This window comes from Hipposideros armiger, unplaced genomic scaffold (assembly GCF_001890085.2).
Source record: "Hipposideros armiger isolate ML-2016 unplaced genomic scaffold, ASM189008v1 scaffold_7, whole genome shotgun sequence".
Taxonomy (NCBI): domain Eukaryota; kingdom Metazoa; phylum Chordata; class Mammalia; order Chiroptera; family Hipposideridae; genus Hipposideros; species Hipposideros armiger.
Window position 1 is genome coordinate 7,176,968 of NW_017731357.1, and position 21,631 is coordinate 7,198,598.

The 21,631-nt window shown below is 45.5% G+C and overlaps 1 long non-coding RNA gene across 1 annotated transcript in view; it reads left to right on the forward strand.

Moving 5' to 3' along the window:
* The first annotated feature begins 5,016 nt into the window (after positions 1 to 5,016).
* LOC109386194 (uncharacterized) overlaps positions 5,017 to 21,631 on the forward strand; it is a 27,359-nt gene continuing 10,744 nt past the window's right edge. Inside the window, exon 1 of the long non-coding RNA XR_002124754.1 lies at positions 5,017 to 5,236. This is a non-coding gene — a long non-coding RNA (uncharacterized LOC109386194). The remainder of the gene's footprint in view (positions 5,237 to 21,631) is intronic.

Below are 21,631 nucleotides of genomic sequence, written 5' to 3' on the forward strand. Positions count from 1 at the left end.
TGTCCCTTCCCCAATTCCCCAATTACAAAAAAAAAAAAAGAAAGATATTACAACTGATATATACCACAGAAATACAAAGGATTATAAGTGACTATTACAAACAATTACACACTAATAAGTTGCACAACCTAGAAGAAATGTATAAATTCCTAGAAACATAAACTTAGCAAGACTGAATCATGAAGAAATAGGAAATCAGAACAGACTGATTATTATTAGTAAGGAGATTGAATCAGTAATCAAAAATCTCTCATCAAACAAAAGTCCAGGACCAGATGGCTTCATTGGTGAATTCTAGCAAACATTCAAAGAATTAATACCAATCCTTCGTAAAATCTTCCCCCAAAAATAGAAGAGGAGGGAACTCTTGCAAACTCATTTTACAAGGGCAGCATTACCCTGATACCAAAATCACACAAGAGAAAAACAAATTACAGGCCAATATCCCTGATTAACACAGACACAAAAATCCTTAAGAAAGTACTAGCAAACAGAATTCAACACTTTAAAAGGAATCATACACCATGATTAACTGGGATTTATTCCAGGGATGCAATAATGGTTCAACATCCACAAACCAGTCAATGTGATACACCACATTAACAAAATTGAGGATAAAAATCATATGATCATCTCAATAGATGCAAAAAAACCCCCCAAAACATTTGGCAAAATTCAATATCTATGATAAAAACTGTCAACAAAACAGGTACAGAGGGAACGTACCTCAATATAATAAAGGCTATATGTGACAAGCCCACAGCTAACATCATAGTCAATGGGGAAAAGCTGAAAGCTTTTCCTCTAAGATCATGAACAAAACAAGGATGGATACCCACTCCTGCCGCTTTTATTCAACATATTATTTGAAGTCCTAGCCTGAAAAATTCGGTAAGAAAAAGAAATAAAAGGCATCCAGATTGGAAAGGAAGAAGTAAAACTCTCACTATTTTCAGATGACATGGTATTATATATAGAAAACCCTGAAAAGTCCATAAAAAACTTTTAGGACAAATAAATGAATTCAGTAAAGTTGCAGTATACAAAATCAATACACAAAACTCCAATGAGTTTCTATACACTAATAATAAACTATCAGAAAGAGAAATTAAGAAAATAATCCATTTATAGTTATATCAAAAATAATTTTTAAAACCTAGGAATAAATTTAACCAAGGAGGTGAAAGACCTGTGAAAGACCTTGAAAACTACAAGAAATTGAAGAAGACATAAATAAATGGAGAGATACAAGGTGTAATGAAAAAAATACTGTAGATGGTGCTGCCGAGTGCTATACAATGGAAAAGCAGGGATCTTCAATACGGGAAGTGGTGCGTTGAATCTTAGTAATGGTGTGTGACAAGTTTTGACTTGTTTGGTGCCGTCAGTCGGATGTGAGCTATGGTTGAGAGAAGGTGTGTTTTAAAGTGTGCTGTAAATCATCTTCCATCATGACAACACTCTGTGTCACACGTCGCTTCCAGTATATGGCAATTTCTGTCAAAGAAAAACATTACGGTGTGTCCTCATCCACCTTATTCACTGGATCTGGCACCATACAACTTCTGGCTCTTCCCCAAAGTCAATATGACCATGAAAGGTAACTGTTTTGAATCGATTCAGGACACTGAGGCAGCCACGACAGCAAAACTAAAGACACTCATATTAAGAGGACTTCCAGAACTGCTTCAGAAAGTGTCAAGAATTATTGTATAAGTGTGTTCAAAGCAAGGGGGAGTATTTTGAGGGGGATTAATGGCAATATGTCTGTTACTGTAATAATATTTTTAAATTTAAACGTTCACCATATTTTTTGATCATACTTCGTACACTGTGATCATGAATTGGAAGAATTATTAATAATATTGTTAAAATGTCCTTTCTACCCAAAGTGATGTACAGATTCAATGCAATCCCTATCAAAATTCTACTGGCATTTTCACAGAAATAGAAAAAGCAATTCTAAAATTCACATGAAACCACAAAAGACCCTGAATAGTCAATGCAGTCTTGAGAACAAAGGACAAAGCTGGAGGCATCAGATTTCTAGATTTCAAACTATATTACAAAGCTATAGTAATAAAAACAGCATGGTACTGGCATAAAAACAGACATACAGATCAATAGAACAGAATAGAGAGCCCAGAAATAAACCCACACATATATGGTCAAGTAATTTTTGAAAAGGGCATCAAGAACACACCATGGGGAAAGGATAGTCTCTTCAATAAATGGTATTGGTAGAATTGGATAGCCACACGCAAAATAATGAAACTGGTACCCATCTTACACCGCTCACAAAAATTAACTCAAAATGGATTAATGAATTAAATGTAAGACTTGAAATTGTAAAACTCCTAGAAGAAAACAGGGGAAAAGCTTGATATTGGTCTTGCCAATGAATTTTTGGATAAGACACCCAAAAGCCAGACAAAAAAAGAAAAATGAAGAAGGACTACATTAATCTAAAAAGTTTCTGTACAGCAAAGAAAATAATCAAAATGAAAAGGCAACCTACAGAATGAGAGAAAATATTTGCAATCCATATATCTGAAACTTATACAACTCAATAACAAAAAGCAAGACAAAACAAAAAAACTCCAAATAACCTGATTTAAAAATGAGCAAAGGACCTGAATAGGTGTGTTTTCCAAAGAACACATACAAAAAGCCAACAGGTACATGAAAATGTGCTCCACATCACTAACCATCAGGGAAATGCAAATCAAAACCACAATGAGATATCACATCACATTTGCTAGGATGGCTTTTATCAAAAGGGCAAGAAATAAGTATTGGCAAGGATGTAAAGAAAAGAGAACCTTTCTACACTGCTGGTGGGAATGTAAATTAGTGCAGCTGTTACGAAAAGCAGTATGGGCGTTCCTAAAAAAATTAAACATAGAGCTACCATATGATCCAGCAATCCCACTTCTGAGTACATATAAGAAGGAAACAAAATCACTATCTTGAAGAGATAGCTGTACTCCCATGTTCACGGCAGCATTATTCACAATAGCCAAGATAAGGGAACAATTTAAGTGTCCATGGATGGAAGAATGGATAAAGCAGGTGTGCTGTATACATGTAATGGAAATCCTGCCATTTGCAAAACCATGGATGAAACTAGAGAACATTATGCTAAGTGAAATAAGTCAGGCAAAGACAAATAATGCATGATCTCATTTATATGTGGAATCTAAAGAAAAATGGAACCCACAGAAGAAAAGAATTGAATAGTGGTTACCAGGGGCTCAGGGGTGGGGGGAAATGGGGAATGTTGGTCAAAGGGTACGAGCCTTCAGTTATAAGATGAGTAAGTTCTGGGGATCTGATGTACAGCATGGTGACTTCAGTTAATGATACTGTGTTGTATAGTTACAATTTGCTAAGAGAACAGATCTTAAGCATATTCACCACAAACAAAAAGGTTAACAATATGAGGTGATGGGTGTGTTAATTAACCTGATTGTGGTAATCCTTTTACAAAGTATATCATCATGTTGCACACTTTAAATATATACAATTTTATTTGTCAAGTATACCTCAATAAAGCTGGAGAAAATAAAATAAACCAGCCTATAACCAGTATCCCAGAGACCCCTCATACCCCTTCTAGTCCCTTCCTGCCTCAGGGGTAGGCATACTCCTGACTCCGAGCACCAGAGGTTATTTTCCCTGTCCTAAAACCAGAAAAATATGATAGAACCAGAGTGTCGGCTCTTTTTTGTCTCCATTCCTTTGGCCAGCATGATGTATGTGAGTTTCATTCATGTTGTGTGTTGTAGTTTGGTCATCCTCGTTGCGTGAACACATCATGATTTACTTATCCATTCTGCTGTTCATGGGCATTGGGGTCATTTTCCAAGTGGGGCTGGGGCAAATCGTGCTGGGACGAATGCTCTTTGTGTATGTCTTTTGGTGGGCGCATGGACACATTGCATTGAGTGTATACTTAAGAGTAGAATTGCTAGGTCATAGGATATGTTGATATTCAGTTTTAGGTGAACTTTTAAAACATTATTTAAAATTGAGAAACATTATGGGAAGTAATATGAAATACCCATGAACCTGCCACAGAGATTACACAAATGCTAACATTTTCCCATATTTCCTTTATTTCTCTCTTTCATATATTTAAAATATACAAACTTCCAAATATAGCGAAAACCCCATCTTGCCCTCCCTCTCTGCTTCTCCCCTGTCCTCCCCTCAGGGAATGGCAGGTCATCTTCTTTACCTTTTAGGTTTGTACTACATATGTAGGGTTCCATAAAACATATACACCATTGTTTTGAATGTTTTTAAAGTTTACGAAGGTGGCTGCGTCCTGTATATATCCTTTTGTAACTTACTTTTATTCACTCAATATTATTTGTTTGCAATAGCAAAGCAGTAGAAATCACCTAAATGTCCTTCCATCGAAGGTTTAGTCCACTGACTGAAGTAAATTGACATGTATCAACATGTATAAATATAGAAAACATGGGTACCTTGATGTGGGTTTTTTTGTACTTTGATAGGCTAAGTGTGAGAGGTGTGTGTGAGAAACATTGTATGTGTGTGTGTGTAAATATGTATGTATGTGTGTGAGTGTATATGATTGTGTGTGCATGTGAGAGTGTGTGAGCCCTTGTTCCTGAGTTCAGTGTGTCCCCGGCTGCCCTTGTGAGGTCCAGTTATTCTGGGAGCTTCAAATGCCAAGTGTCTGAGAGACTGTGATGGCCAGGCACAGGCGCCCACTCAAACCAGCCAGATTCAAAGGGGGATTTTTAATGAAGAGCAGAAAGTCCTCACAGCAAGCTGTGAGCCTTGGGGAGGGGCACAGGGCAGCCACAGGCCCAAAGCCCTGTGTGGCCCCCACCCTGTGCTTTGCCATTGCCACGTACTGGCAGTGCTCCACATCTGTGCTGCTTTTTGGTTGGATACTTGTGACTTGGGCTCTTGGCTGTCTCAGTCAAGGCTCTGTGGTTGCAACAGGCAAAGCAGGCTTATCTGTCAGGCCACCACCAGCAGCCTCAAGCCACAGGGACCAAAGTGCAGCTGGTCTCCTTGGAACCGGGGCTGGAATGCACGCCACTGCAGTGACATTCTTGGTTCTCAGAGACTACATGGGCCTGCATAGCCAGCTGCTCTGGGACTTTGTTCCCCAGCTCCTGGCTGCCACATGCTCTCAGTTAAGCAGAAGCTGTGAGAGGACCTGGCGAGACCTGTCACCTCCGAGTGCCAATCCTTGGTGAGAACAACTGATGGGTTATCTTCAGTGATGGGTTGGCTAGCTTGGGTCTAGAACCCATGCTTCACCCCTGAGACTTGGGTGGTCTGTGTCATGAGGTCTGGTGGGTATGGCAGGCTATTGGCAATTACGGTCAGAACATAATGACCCGCTCTCAGAATTCTTCACCCAGCTGCAACTCTGGGGCAAGAGGGGGGATTGCATGCCCAAGAATGTGAGGCATTCATGCATTCTGGCTATCTGGTTGCTCCTTTCTTAATGAAGTTGCCAACTATGATGGCATTGCTGGCCCGCCCCCAGGTCTGTTGGTTCCTTCTGACAGGTCCGTGGGCCCAGCCCCATGTTCAGAGGGTTCTGCTGCCAATAGCTGCAACCTTCAGTGCATTGCCCTCAGGCACTGGTGCCTTCCCAGAGGCATGGACAGCTGAGATGGAAGTGCCTCGTTGTCTGTTTCCCTCCTCACCCCCACCCAGGTCACCCATAGCCAGTGACTGGTGTGGAGTAAAAAAACCGTCAGCTCCATTCTGTGGAGGTAGGACAGACTCTGGGGTGTAAGTTGTCCCCCAGAGGCACCCCCGCCCCACCACTGCATGAGGCTGGGACTTGGAGTTTGCATCGTCACCTAGCTTCCTCTGCTTTCCTGTTTTGCTTCTCCCCGGAACAGAAGGCAGACCTGGTTCCCTCCTGTTTCAAACCTGCAAGCTTTTCCTCACATTTTACCCTCTCTAAGACTCAATGTCATCATCTGAGACATGGGGACACTAAAAGAATCACCTCAGAGGACTTTGTGAGCATTTAATGAGGTAATGCTTTGAAAGCACTTAGCGGGCACATAGTAATCACTTAAATGGTGGCTCCAGGGTTGTAAATGAATTAAGAATATAATGTGTGTCCTTTGTGCCTGGCACTAAGGAGATGGTCAATGTATTTCCACGCCTTTCCTCTCTCTTTTCCAGGGCAGCCACTATAGGTACTTATGGTTAATTTTTAATGCAACGCGCAGTCAACATGGCAGGTCTGATCAGGATGTAACCATCCAATGGCAAAAGAATAAAAAGACAAATGCTGAAGAAATGCAAGATGGTGATCACCTCCACATAACTCACTTCTGGGGTTAATTTTAATTTTTTCTCTTTTTATTTGTATATTTTCCCACTAAAAGTTTTAATTAAAAAATATACAGACCCTGGGGACTTACGATAAATTTGAGCACAAAGCTCCTTGGAGAAAATGTCTTGGCTAAATAGATGGAACAGATTATTATTATTTATTATTATTTCCATTCCAAGAAATGGCGAACATTCTTCTGCACTTTTCTTAGTGATTTGTGGCTTCTGCAACTCTGGCCCATGCTACAGGGAGAGGAGAGTGATGCCTTTTTGCTTTTAGAGATGCCCCGGCTTTGTGCTCAGGGAGGGGAAGCAGGCATGCTATGCACAGCTGTCTCTCCTCTGCATTTATTACTGCGGCGTGTACCTCCCTGGGGCCTCTTCCTTTTCCAAACCAAATAATTCAGACCCCGTTGTTTACCTCTGCAGAGCGATCAAGGTTACACCCACAGTAAAACGGAGAAAAGTGACCCAGAAGCTTGGCCCTGAGTCCCACCCTGACTTGGGGATGGCTGCCAAGTTAATTCCCAGCCATGGGAATTACCTTCCAGGCTTGGGAACACCAGGCCTCTCAGCTGCGGAGTGATTTATGTGCCCAAGAGACCCCTCTCCTCCTTTCCCATGACTCCTTGTCTGGAGTCCTCTTCTACCCTGGCCAGACTGAGTCCCCAAGCCATGGGGAAACAAGTGGGGAAATTGAGGCAGAGGGGAGGGAGGGAAAGGTCTGAGAGGTATGTGTCTGAGGCAGATGGGAGGTAGTGAGGGTGACAGTATGCAGAAGCATCATAAGGGGTTCAAGCAGGCTCTGCCATGGCCACCTCTGCCACTCACCTCTCTTCTTTTCCCCCTCTCTCCCTCCTTCTCATTTAGCCACCAGGCATGACCTCCTCTTTTATATTGAGCACGGACATTGCAGAGAAAACTTTCCAGGCCATCCCTTGGGGTTTGGGTCCCACCAAAAGCAGAGCCTGGACCCAGATTTTAGTGCAAATCATTCATTTGGAAGGAGATTGCAGGAAAAACCAGTAGGAGAGTGAGAAATTGAGGCAGGATGGAAAGGAACCACCAGCGTGTTATCAAGTTAGTTACCACGCCTGAGGGCAACTGGGGCTCAGTCCCCCTGAGAACTCTGGGAGATGCTGTAGAATATGTACTTTAGGATTCTCCCAACTGAGGATCAAGGAGCTGGGCTGTCAGTCATTGGTTGACAGCTGCTCTGGGGGAGGGGGTGGCTAGATTTCTCGGAATTCCAGCCTGCTGCAGTCATGGGCACAGTGGGTTCCAGTAGCCAGAAGCTCTCAGGCAGACATGAAGTGCTGGCAATTGGAAGGCAGGGTCATGTGCATGGATATGTTAAGTGCGGAGAGGGTGAGGGCGGGGCACCGTGGCTTTGGCTTCGGCTTCGGCTTCGGCGACACCAACTCAGAATGGTATTTCTTGTCTCTGTGCTCACAGTCATGATTACTTTTTTTTAAACTTTGTTCCTCTCCCAAATTGTTATTTGAGGAACACTGGCTCTGGGAAATGCTCTATGAGCAGAGGCCAGTCCTGGGATCAAAAGATTAGTGGATATGCTGCGTTTTAGATTACCTTTTACAGGTGAGGAGGTCTCTGGTTCCCCTCTTTAGTCCAGAAGCTTCACTGCCTCACTCAGCACCACCTGGAAACCTTGGGCTTGAATTTAAGATGAAGTGGGATTTCTTGTCCCAGCATTTGAAACCGGCTTTGTGACAATATCTTTCAAAAATGGAAACTGGTTGGCTTTGCTTACCTAGACTTTTTCAAATGGAAAGACCAATGAGCACTTATTTGCTGGAACACATACTTACTTTAAGCTCTGTGGACTAGCGTTCCATGCAACACCCCAGAAAGCACAGATTTAGCAAATTAATCAATATCATGTCTTGTGACGTCCCCTATACACCTTACACGGAGGGGGTGTTATGGGAAGGCGTTGGCACCTGGAGATGGATAGTGAGGACTCGTCTGAGGAACCATTTAGGGAACATGAATGCCTGGCTCAGGGGAGATGGGACAGCTGCCTGCGAACGTGCCAGGAGTACAAACGTCACAGGAAGCTGAATTTCAGCTCAAAGTCAGAGAGAGATTTTTTTCTCACAATTAGAACTGAAAACACCAGACTGCCTGCATGGTCAGGCCCTAAGCTCCCTATCTCCGTGCTTATTTCAGCAGATGCTGGATCTGTTGGGAATAGGGTAGGGGGAATTCTTGCCTTGGGTGGGAATTGGGTCAGGAGCCTTTCGGCCCCTCCTGTGTCTCAGATTTTTTTTGTGCTAGGCTGGAAGGCATTGATTCTCAGCTAGCCTGAGAGCTACCTGAGAGATGAGTTGTGTTTTACATTTCTTATTTCCCTCAGTATCTGGACTGGTTCTGGGCATATAGTGGACCACCAAAAAAAATTGTTGAATGGCTAAATGAATGGATGAACGGGTTTCTGGGGGCCCACTGGCAAAGCGTCACTTTGGCAAGACTGACGTGAGATGTTTAGAACATGGTCCCCACACTAGCAGACCATACCTTTATAGATTTAACATGAGGTTCAACCTTGAGCATGAAAAATTAAAGCGACATATGATAATATAGCTATGAGTTTCAGATTATTATCATGGTCCAGCCATTGTCCAAATTTTCTTCTTGTAACTTTCCTCATAGCATTCCTGTGAGGTAGGTATCATCATTATGACTATTTTCTCAATGAAAAGACTGAAGCTTAGAGAGGTCACCAGGCCGGGTAGTGGCAAGACTTGGATTTGGACCTGTCCTGCCCGTCTGCCTCTAAGACTGGGACCAGAGCCACCCTCACCACATTTCTTAGGCTTGAGACCCTTATCTCCACTCCAGAAATATTCTAATGCATCACACAGCCCACAGGACAGGGGGTGAAGAGGATTTCACACTTGCCATTACAAATGGGGATACTGAGGCCTGAGAGAGCGAGAGCGAGAGCGAGAGCGAGAGCGAGAGCGAGAGNGAGAGCGAGAGCGAGAGCGAGAGAGAGAGAGAGAGAGAGAGAGAGAGAGAGAGAGAGAGAGAGGCTTATTTGTTAGGCAGATAGCAGGTAGTGAGAAAGAGAGCAAACCCAGGGCAGGAATTGCTCAGTGGACCCCTTGGCTCCATTTCCCAGCCCTGTATGGGTGGAATTGCCTCCCTTCTAGCTCAAGATGTGGTGAGAAGGAGGACAAGGAGTCACAGTAGCCTCAGGGAGGGGGAAGTCATCTAATTAGTATAATTACTATTTTGGGTGCATGAAGGTGTCTGGACCATCTGTAAGCCCCTGGAAGTGGTTAGGGCTGCAGCCCTTCATGACACGCAGGCTGCACACTGTATATGTCTCTGATTTAACGGAGATATTTGTTGTATTGGTCATGGCCTGAGAACACACCTGAGGAGGTCGCTTTTTCCCATGTCCCTTCTTTTTTTTTTTTAAAGATTTTTATTGGGGAATTGGGGGGACGGGAACAGACAAGTTGCTGTCATTGTGTTCTTCAGTTTAGTTGTTGGCCCATGTCCCCTCTTTAGTCCAGAAGCTTCCCTGCCTCATTCAGCACCCCCTGAAAACTTGGGCTTGAATTTAAGATAACGTGGGAAATCTTGTCCCAGCATTTGAAATATAGGTAACACCAGTCCCTGATCTTCCTCCTCCCTCTGTCCCCCATCTTTACAAAATAAAACATGCTGATGCTCAGATGTGGCTAAATTTTGTAGGGATCCCTGTGTTAGATTGCATAAATGATTCCAATTTTTCCCCTCTCCCTCTACCCATCTCCATTACCATTCCTCCCATTAGAGATGGGAGTCTATTTCCCATCCCATTGATGCTGGACTTAGCTGTGTAACTTGCTGTGACCATTGGTGTGTAGACAGAAGTGATGGCATTCCAGTTCCAAGCCTAAGCCTTAAGTGGTATCATATGTTTGCGCTTGCCCTGTTGCATTTCTGTCATCATGAGAGAACATGCCCTAGGGAGTCAGCTGGTCTCAGAAGAACGAGGAGACCTGTGGACCTGACCTGACCTCATAGCTTGGAGTACTTACAGTTCAGTCTAGGCCAGCCAACGTGCAGATGTGCAGCTGAAGGAGAACCTTTCCATCCGACCCTCAGACCTATGGATATGAGAATAAATGCTTATTGTCTTATGTCGTTGTGACTTGGGGGTGGTTTGTTACCCAGCATAGCCGACTGATACAACCAGTATCTTCCCACTTCCACTTCATTGAGGTTGTGTCTGTACCACACACATTGCCTACACAGCAAGTCATCATAAAAAAATAAGAAAAAACATGGGAAAAAAATTACAGCACAGAAATGCTCAGCTCATACCTTGCTGTATGAACTGGTTTCTTCTAAATATATCAGTCTGTCTAGGACTGTTAATTTGAGAGGATATGTGGAAAAACGCTCTCCCAGGTGTGGCTGGTACGCAGGGCAGTGCCATAGGTAGGTACCTGGAGCTGGTTCATATCCTGTTTCTACCACTTACTACCTGGGTACCCTTGGGAAAGTTACTTTTCCTCTCTAAGCCTCAGTTTCCTCATCTGTAAAATGGGTACCTTCCTCATAGCATTGTTTGGAGATTTACATGAGCAAAAGCGCATTAAGTACTTAACACAGTGCCTGGCTGGTGGCAAGAATTCACTAAACTGGTTAGCTAGTGTCACAGTAAAAGCACAAAGTGATAATTTAAGGAGCTATAGACTCATCCCCTCTCTCAAATTTCCATACAAATTTTTCTAGCTTTCACTATTCTGCCTTTGCTAAGGAAATCTCCCCAAATCATATTGTGTATGTGTGTGTCCAGAAAAAAAATAATGCAATGAACTACAACCCCTGAATTTTGACCCTGGCTCTTCCATTAGCTTGCTGAGTGACCTTGAGTAAGTGTGCTCCTGTCTCTGGGCCTCGGTCTTTTCCTCAGAGAAAGGTCAGGGTTAAACTCATTTTGAAGGTTTGAAGGGCCCTTGATGGCCATCATTTTGCACGTTCCCTTTGGATAAGATCTGGAAGAGCTGAAAAGAGCTTTCATGAAGATACCGATTATGGTTTTGATATAATAAGGGAAGAACGTTTTTCACATAGAGGGTCGGGCATGGAATTGAAGAATCACAGACCGTTTGACCCGGAAGAGCTTTAGGAAACTTCCAGTCTAGTGATCTCACTTTACAGAAGAGAAAACCATATCCCAGGGCAGCTCAATGGCTCATCCAAGGGCATGCTCGCACTCAGCAAATATTTATTGAGCACCTTGGTGTGCAGGCTCTGGGCTTGGCACTGGAGCTCTGAATGCACAAGATACCTGTTGTGGAGAAGACAATTAAACACATGTTTGTAATGCAGATGAGTCCACACTACACACACGTGGCTGTATTGATGCTAAGGGAGCAGCACCTAACCCAGTGTTAGGGGCAGTCAGAAAATAACAGTAATAGTTAACTGATCTTCACTATAGGGTAGGCACTCTTCTAAGCCCTTTACATGTATTAACGCCAATGACCCTGTGAGGTAGGTACTATTATCATCACCATCCCAGTCTACTGGGGAGGAAACTGAGGCACAGAGAGGTTAAGTAACTTGTCCAAGGGCACACAGCTAGCAAGCAACAAAGCCAAAATTTGAACTCGGGTGGACTGGCTTCAAAGCCTGCGTTTTACCATGTTCTATTGACCCTCAGGGGAGGATGACATCAGAGCTGTGACCTGAGGAATGAGCTGTCCAGGAGAGAAAAGTTGGGCAGAAGGAAGGGCATGTGCAAAATGGTAAAATCCTAGAAGTCAGCACAGGTGTGGTATGTCTGTGGAAGTAGAGGCTAGAAGGTGTGTGTGTGTGTGTGTGTGTGTGTGTGTGTGTGTTTGTGTGTGTGAGTGTGCGTGTGTGTACACGTATCTCTGTGTCTCTGTTTTTGGGTATACGTTTATCTGTGTTTCTGTGCACGTGTTTGTCCATGTACATGTGTATATCTGTGTGCATATATGTGTATCCATCTCGATGTGCTTGTATATGTCTATGGATATGTCTGTGTATTTGTGTGTGTCCATGTACATGCATGTGTATACACTTTTGTGTGTGTGTGTCTGTGTATGTCCATGCATACTTTGTGTGTTCCATGATTATATATTTATGCATCTGTCTCTGTATCTATGTGTGTGCATTGGTGTGTGCATGTGTAAGTGTGAGTGTGTGTGAGTGGTGAGGGTGGGTAGGCTGCGGAGCCGACTAGAGATCTGCAGAGTCCAGATCATGATGGGCTCTGGAAAACTATACCCTTAGGACAAAGGGGAGTCATTCAATGAACTGAAGGGCCAGGATGACATTTTAGAAAAGCCATTTGTTCACCCATAAATATTTATTGAACAGCTACTATGTTATATTGATACTATTCTGGATTTGGGGGATAAGTGAATAAAAACAAAACCCCTGCCCTTACGGTGCTTACATTCGAGTGGGAACAGGTATACAATGAACACATAAATAGGCTGATACGTAATATAATGTCAGGACAAGCACCCTAAAAAAAGAATAATAAAGCGTGTTAAGGAGAGGGATGATGGAGGAGGCCATTTGAGCAAAGATCTGAATAAGTGAGAGAGTGAGCCAAGGACTATGGGGGGAGAACGTTCCAGGCAGAGGAAACAGCAAATGCAAAGGCCCTGAGGCAAGTGTGGGATTGGCCTGTTCAAGGCACAGCAAAGAAGTCAGGAGGGTGGAGGTGAAATGAGGGAGGGGAGAGTGGTGGGCCCTGAGGTTGGAGACAGAGCTGGGGCTAATTCCTGTAGGGCTTTGCAGCTGTGGTGAGGACCTTGGATTGTGTCTCAACAATAATGGGCAGCCACAGGAGAATCCTGATCTTGTGGCTGCTGTGGGACACATATGGAAGGCGAGCCCAGGTTGTCACACTCCTGAGACAGTGCTCCCTCCATGCTGCCACCTTGAGAGCTAAAACCAAGGTTGATTTTCTGATGTCACATGCAATTCACATTACAAAGAAAACATTTTTTTTCAAGATATTTTCCTGTCCCATTGATTATCCACTTGTTTCATGTCATTTTAATGTAGTTAATATTGATCACAAGCAAATAATTTGTATAGTTTCTTGGATCCCCATGAGGCTTATGGTGGCAGAAGTTTATTACAGGCTTCTGGACTGAAGTAACTAATACTACATGCAAAGGGTGTGGTTTCATTTTTGGAACACAGGTTGCACTCAGTAAGCATGTATCATTATCTCATTTAATTCATTCACAAATCCTTTGAGGTAGGCGCCAGCTGTATTTTACACTTAAGGAGCATGAGGCTTTGAAAGTTTACATAATTAGCCCAAAGTCACATAGCTAGTTAGTGGCATCCCAGCTTCCAAGCAAAAAGCAATTTCAAAAGGTGTTAGCAATTTTGCTTACTAGTGCATGATTGTGGATCTTTTAGCTCCTGGCATTTGTTGCTGGAAGAAGCCTATGGGAGCAGGTTTATATGGGCATCTCCAAGCCAGGTGTGCATGGGGAGGGGCAATGGGTTAGGCTGTTCAACTTCAGTGTCACTGTCAGTGTCACCATTAAAGCACCATCTGTTCATGGGGCTGGGCTGGACCCAGGGCTAAGCATTGTTGCTTTGAGCGTGTTTCTAGTGTGAGTGGGCCACACAGACGGGAACAGCTAAAAGGGAGATTAAAAATATTTAGCGCACCCTAGAGGGACCCAACTTACCGACGTGAGTAACTGAATAAAGAACAAATTCCATAGACATTTGTTGCCCCTGACCGTGCCGCTTTGTTTCTGTAGAAGTGGAGGATTCCCTGAACTTGCCAAGTTAGCTATGGGGCATTATGGCCCAGGCAGCAGAAATGAGTCTGTCTCCCTGGATGGTGTTGTTCTGAGGTTATCGTCAGCTCTGAACAAGATACGAGATGGGATGGTAAAAGTGGCTGGGGATTAGCAACGTCACTCCAGTCAGTCCCATTATCATCAGACAAACTGCTGTCCCCAGTCCCTTGGAAGGATATCCCTGCAGAAACACCAGGCATGTTCCCTTCAGGCCTGTGAATCAGGGGATGGTGCTGGGAAGAGTGTGCAGGAGCCATAACCCTGACACAGTGGATGTCTCCTTGCAGCCGTGCTCATAAGGACAGACCAAAGTCAAACATAACCAAATCAAAGCCAAGCCACCCCTGGGAATTTGGGAAGCTTGGTGTTTTATTTTGTTTATTTTCAAATTAAATTTTTAAATAAAAATTGTATCTAAGGTATATAATGGGACTTTTTGATATACGTATACATAGTGAAATGATTATGACACTCAATTCACATATCCATCTTCTCACAGTTACCAATATTTTTTGTGATGAGAGCACCAGAACTGTACTCTTAGCCCATTTCCAGTACTCAGTTCAGTATTATTAACAATAGTCATCATGCTGTACATTAGATCTCTAGAACTTATTCCTTCTACATAACTGCAACATTGTATCCTTTGACCTACACCTGCCCACTTCCCTCACCTCCCCACCCCTGGTAACTACCGTTCTACTCTGTTTTTATGTATTCAACTTTTTTAGATTCCACATACAAGTGAGATCATGCAGTATTTGTCTTTGTCTGGCGTACTTCACTTAGCATAATGTCCTCCGGGTTCATCCACGTTGTCACAAATGGCAGGATCTTGGAAGCTTGGTGTTTTAGTTACTATGATTGTATAACAAATCACCTCCCCCCACAACACACACACACAACTTAGTGGATTAAAACAATAATCATTTCTTACACTTGCAGATTCTGTGGCTCAGCAGTTTGGACAGGGCACGTGGGGACAGCTTGTCTCTGCTCCATGGTGTCTGGAGCCTCAGCTGGAAGCCCCTAAGTCTGGGGGCTGGGGCCATCTGAAGGCCTGTGTGTGCACGTGTCTGGCGGCTGATGCTGGCTGGCTGCTGAGGGGCCTTAGTTCTTCTGCCCTGGGCCTCTGGGTGAACTCTGTCCATGAGCTGATTTGGGCTGCCTCATAGTGTGGTGGCTGGGTGCCCAGAATGAACTTCTGAGAGAGAGAAGCAGGTGGAAGCTGGATCCTTTTAATGACCTGACCTAGGGAGTCACATGGCATCATCTCTCCTATAATCTCTTGGTCAGAGCAGTCACCAGCCCCACTCAGATTCAAAAGAAGAGAACATAGGCCCCACCTTTTGGTGGGAAGTGTCAGCCACAGTGTTTGAGAGCATGGGGGATGGGATACATCTAACTTTGCACCTATCTTTGGAAAATCCACCTGCTGCACTGTGACTCTCATATGCCCCCCCCCCTGGAGGGCTCTGCAGGCAAGAGCGGAGAGAAGCGCCCCTGCCACCCTGCTCAGCTCTGAGGGCAGTGATAGGAGGGTCAGGAAGCTGGCAGTGGCCAAGTTATGTGGCATTTTCCCTGTGACCTTTGCTGAAAGGAGTAGGGTAAAGTCCTAACTTCAAACAGAGCCTTGAAAAAGAATCTGAGTGTTACCTTTGCAGAGGCAGCTTGGTCACCTGGGAACACTTGGCTCTCAGGGTGGGCTGAGGCTTGGTAAGGGAGTAAATGGAAGATTCTGACAGAAGCGGGGGGGGGGACTGAGGACAGTACAGGAGCACCCCTGCTGGGGAAAGAACACAACCCAAAGCCTGTATGAACAATGACCAGGCTACTTAAGACCCTCTGCCTCAGGGGGGTACCAGCTGGTCCCCTCACCTGAAAGGATACCAGCCCCCCACACCTCCAACATCGGAATTGTACCCGTCCTCAATCCCACCTCCTCTGACATGGATTTGAGTGGAAATAATTTATGTGTGAAGTGACCCCAGGAAGCACTGGTAGGGGGTAGGGACATAGGGCAGGGAAGGGAAGACAGCAATTCAGGGTGTGCTATCAAGCTAGTTACCATGGTGGATGACAGGCTGAATCCCATGGGGAAACTCTGGGAATTCTTGTAGAGCACATGCCTTGTAGTTATCGCATCCTAGGGGCGAGGGAGCTGGGTTATTTATCCTCCAATTTCCATCAGTCATCGGCTGAGACTGCTCCTGGTTGATGGTAATTCCCTGGCATTTCTGGCCAGCTGAATGGGTGGACAGAGCAGGCTTTGGTGGCCAGAGAAGCCCTCAGGCAGAGAGATGCAGGTGCTGGCTGCTGGGAGTTAGGACTATGTGTACTGATGTAGCGACGAGGAGAGGACAGAGGCGGGGCACCCACAGCATCTACTACAAACCCCTTAGCGTATTTCCACTGCTCTGCTTATTTGCTACTTACTGAACTCTGCCTTATATTGTTAATTCTATTTTAATGTTTAACGCCTCTTCTAGAAGCTCCTTCCTGTGACATTCAAAGTCCTCTACTATGTGGTCCAAACCTCCCCTTTGTTGCAAGGATCGTGTAACATAGGACTTGAGATTGCAGACCTTGCAGCGTGGACTCAGGGTTTGAATTGTGGCTTTACTACTTCCTAGCTGTATGGCTGTGGACAAGTCAGCTACTTAACCTTTGCATGCCTCACTGTCCTCATATGAAAATAGGGAAACTAAGAGCATGGTATTGTGAAGACGAAATGAGTGAACTGATGAGATGTGTTTCAAATGGTACTGGAACATAGGAGGCACAAGGTAAGTGGTAGCTATTACTATTACTTCCGGGTTTGCCTGCCTCTCAATGTTGCACACACAGGCTGTTCTCCTCCGCGAAGCGCACTCCTGGCCAGCCATGGTCTGCATCCATGTTCTCACGCATGCTGAGAACGGCTGCCTTGCATCACACTCAACCTTCTATCCATCTTTCAAGGCTTCGGCCACAAGGACAGGACACGCCACGCTCCTTCCTGTCTCTGAGCTTGTGTATATGCTATTCCCTCTGTCTGGAAGATTCTTTCTCACCTTCTTTACCAGACTAACTCCTCAACTTTCAGCCATTTCCTTAGTCAAACCTTCCCCGCCCCCCCCCCCCACTCGGTCACATTTCCTGTCCTATCACCCTATACTTCCCCTTCTTGGCACTTCTCCCAATCCTCCTCAGATGACTCACTAGGTAACTGGAGGTTTAATGTCCATTTCCTTAGCTAGGATGTAGGCTCCCCGGAGGAGGGATCGGGTCTGTCTTGGTTACCATGTGTGGCAAATACAGTAAATTGGCTTGTGCCACAGGCAGGCAGATTTCTAGAGATAGTTTTGGTTTCATCAATTAGACAACTCAGCAAGTCTCAGACTTGGGCACTGACTCATGTGCATGCGAGGACAGGCAGCCCACTGGGCACCCATTTTGTTGGGTGGGTAGTGGCAGAGGCAGCGTGGTCCAATCACTGCAGCGGTGACTTTCTGACCATGGAGGGATCCTCATCACAGCAGAGCCTTGGTGGCTCACTCCCATAGTGTGGTTTGGGGAGTCAGTTGCTCCTGAAGGCTCAATCTAGAACTTGCTTCTACCGCCCTGCACGATTCTGCAATTTATACTTTTCTGTTCAAATTAGTGAAAGTGGAGTCTGTTGTCTGAAGCTGATCATAGACTCCTACCTGACTTCATCTCCTAGATCTAAGATGGTGCCTGGTACCTAGCTGGTGCTCACTGTGATTAAATAAAGGAAAGAGTCAAAAACTTTTTACCCTGCAATGTAAAGACTGCTCTCTGGATGTGCTTCCGAAAGCTCAGGTCCATGAGCAAGTCCTTGGACCCCTCAGCTCCTCTGCTTGACTGAGGTGTTGACATTTACCTGAATGGTATCTTGATTTCTTTCCTCAACTTGAATTAGTAGGGACCCCTGGCCTTTGCAGCCCTGAGTCAGCTGCAGAAGCATCTGTCCTTAACCTTGCGAGATGCTTAAGAGCCCAGAAGTGAACAGAGTGTCAGCCGTTTTTGAGGGGGCTGCTTCCGACTCAGTAACATCAAGGGTGTGTGTGATTCCTGGGTTTGCCAGATAGAGTATTATGGATGATGCTCCCCACGTCTCCCTCCTAACTGCCCCAGTAGCTGACTTCATCAGGAAGAGAATGTGGTGTGTCAGGGATCTGGCCTCCACCTGGCTGTTTGAGTGGCCAAAGATCTTGCCCACCTCTGCCTCTAGAGGGGCCTTGCCAGACTGCATCTGGATGTCAGCCTTCAGAGCTGCAGTGGTCATCCTGCTCCAAGAGAATGCCAGCCTCAGGGCCAGCATGCACCCCAGAGTTTCCCTATTCAGGAAGCCAGCTCTGGTTAGGTGAGCGTGAGTGGTGACTATCTTTGAGGCGGTGAGAAGGCACTAACTTAAGAGGCTCTGCCCCTGACATTGGACTTGTTCCAACCATGACCCATCCAAGGAGGCCCAGATGCTGGACTGGCCTTGAGTGAGCCACCTTCTCTGGGCACATTCTCCTGACCATCTGTTATGCCCCAATGGCTAGGACCATCAAATAGATACCTTAGGGCAGAAAGTTGGGGGAAGTACTCCAGTTGACATGAACTAAAGGGTCCTCCCCTCCTACGCAGTAGAACAGATTCTACTGTAAACTCCCAGGGAGAGGGACAGGAAGCAGTGCTGGGCAAGGTGATGACAGGTGTGGGGGCTGGAATTGCTCAGCTTAGGCAAGGCCTCCTGATGTATGCAGGTGAATAAAGGGGGTTGATATTTGTTGCTTGAATACTTTTAGTGTCCTGCCTAGGGATTAGACCAGGGACCATATGAAAAGCTAGGCAACTTTGTGATGCTTACCACTGCCTTACGGATATGTCAAGGTTCAAGTTGGGATTTACCTAGCTGGGTCATGAATCCAAGGATCTAGTGGGGGCTGAGACCAGGATGGCATGAGGGGGCTGGTTGGGTGGGTGTGCTGGGTTCCTTTAGAAGTGCGAGCATGGAGGAGACACCATCCTGCTTGTATGGGTGGTCAGGGAAGGGCTTGTCCCTTGGCGGGGAACAACTGTAGCACATGCCAGGTCATGATTAACTGGATGGGGCACTGCACTTGTCATTGTCTGCATAGCTAGGAGGCATGTTCAAAACATCTAACAACTGGTAGGGCACTGTCCCTGACCAATCAGAATGGACATTGGCCCCTGCACAGTGGGCATTAACTGTTTACTTGCTGGTTTGTGCAGAGGTCCATGAGTCCTTGGGGGTCAGGGGTGGTGACTGGGGAGGGCTGGGTTGGTGGGAAGAACTCCGGGTGGGGAGCTCAGGGCTGTGATTATCTGCTAACCAGTCTTGAAATATGTTAAGAGTCAAATAACTGCAACAGCTGTACCTGTGAGTATTGGATGACTGAGAATCCAGAATATGTCTGAGCTGTTGCTGCTGTTTCAAGGCCCCTGCTAATAAGGGCTTGCTGGGACACTGAGACTTCAGCGTGCAGTGGGGGTTAGCCCTGCCTGCCCCAGCTGGGATGATCTGGGGGCTCTACTTCTAGGCTGAGGCTCTAACCTTACCCAGGAGTTGGGAGGAGCCCAGCTGGAAAAATAGTTGCAGCCACCTCCCCACCAGCTAGCCTGGGTTTGTGGAAAATTCTGAGTTTCCACGTGGATATTAAAAAGCCTGGCAAGTATGGCCTTGCTTTCTCCCTCTCACAGTGGCCCCAAGGTGCCACTGCCTCTGTCTGCTTGAGTCTTGGAGCTCCTGGGCTGGGCCCCTCCTCAGTTTTTGGCTGCCAGTATGGATTGACCTGGCTCCAGTCCCGGCCCTGGGTTTTCCTCCTCCTGCCCTTCAGACCTGATCACTTTTGAACACTGATGCCTGTTGAGAATTGGCCTGGCATTTTGCCATTGCCTCTACTCTGTTGTGACTCACCAGAACTTCCCAGGGTGGGAGCTGCTGCTCAGGGTATGACATTTCCCCAGCCTTGTCCCTCCTTCTCCAAGGGCCCTTGGCTTTCAGGGAACTCTGTGGCCAAGCTCCACCTTCTGGTACAGGCTGCCTTTTTTACAGCGATTTGAATTGTCAGGTTGATGGGTTTTGAAGCCCTGGCTTTGGGATGGTTCAAGTAGCTGGCCCCACCTCCTGAATGACTGACACAGCCCGTGCTTGTGGGAAGGCTCTTGAGTGAAGACCACCTTGGGGGGACCTATTGGCGGCCTATATGGAGCATGTCACATCACCTGGAGACTTGAGCAAGGTCTTGTGAATCATCGAAAACAAAAAGATTTGTGGGGCTCTTTCCAATATGTGTGCTTTGAACCCCCAAATTGGTTTCAACATCTTCATATTCTCAGTGGATAGTGCTGGACACTGCGGCACAATGGAGAATGGGCTCCTGTGACACACACTTTCTTTTCACATCTTGCCACTTCGGAAATCGGGGTGCCATCATTCACATTTGATGTGTTCCTTTAATATGGTCGCTTGCCTACCTGCCTGTGAGTAGAAAACAGTTGTTGGAGTTGTGGCCAAAGTATTTTATAGTATGATAGCCCCACTCACATCCAGAGTCTGGACATTTAGGTAAGGACTTGAATTTAGGATTTCCGCCCCAAGTTCCCGCTTTGGTTTCCCAGGGACACCTATTAAAGTAACTACCTAGAGCTGAGCCTGAGAAAAGTTAGTGACCTCTGTCCCAGCTACATTGTATGTAATAGATGCTTGCTCCCCTGCTCTCTCTCTCTCCTGCTCGCTTGTGATTTGGGATGGAAGACTGCCTTCTCCGGCTCACTGAGGGAAGGCACTGTGTTTCTGAAATCTGTGGGGAGCTCAGATGCTGGGGAGCTTATTGCCGACCCCATGTGAGTGGCTTGTGCCCCCTCATTCAGCAGGTCATAATCTACATATTCTTAATTTAATATGCCAGCAATGACCCCGCCCCCAAACACTTTCTGCTTTTCCTCCCTTTCCCCCGCCTTTCTTTTCTTAACATCTTATGACTGAGGAAATTAGGACTTACATATTGATGGATCAACTAATCATGGACTCTCCTTACTGCAGGATGGCATTGTCATTGCCTGGCAGCCCATATTTATTTTTTAAGGGTGTTTGGTCCAGCTCCTAGCACACAATAGGTGCTCAGTAAATATGTGAGCAATAAATGAATGAATAATTAGGAATTAATGCCCTTGCCCCAAATAGGGCAGGAGTGGAATTCAACAGACACCCTTTAGGATTGTTACAATGGGTAACTTCTTTTCTTCTTTTTTTTCTTTAAGATTTTTATTGGGGATTTGGGGGGATGGGAACAGTGCTGGGGAATTGGGGTAAGGGGAAGAGACAAGTTGCTGTCATTTTTGTTCTTCAGTCTAGTTGTGGAGGACGTTGCTTCACTGGCCCAAGTTGGCACCATCATTGTGCTCTTCCCGGGCAGGCACATCAGTTGCCGGCTTCTGGA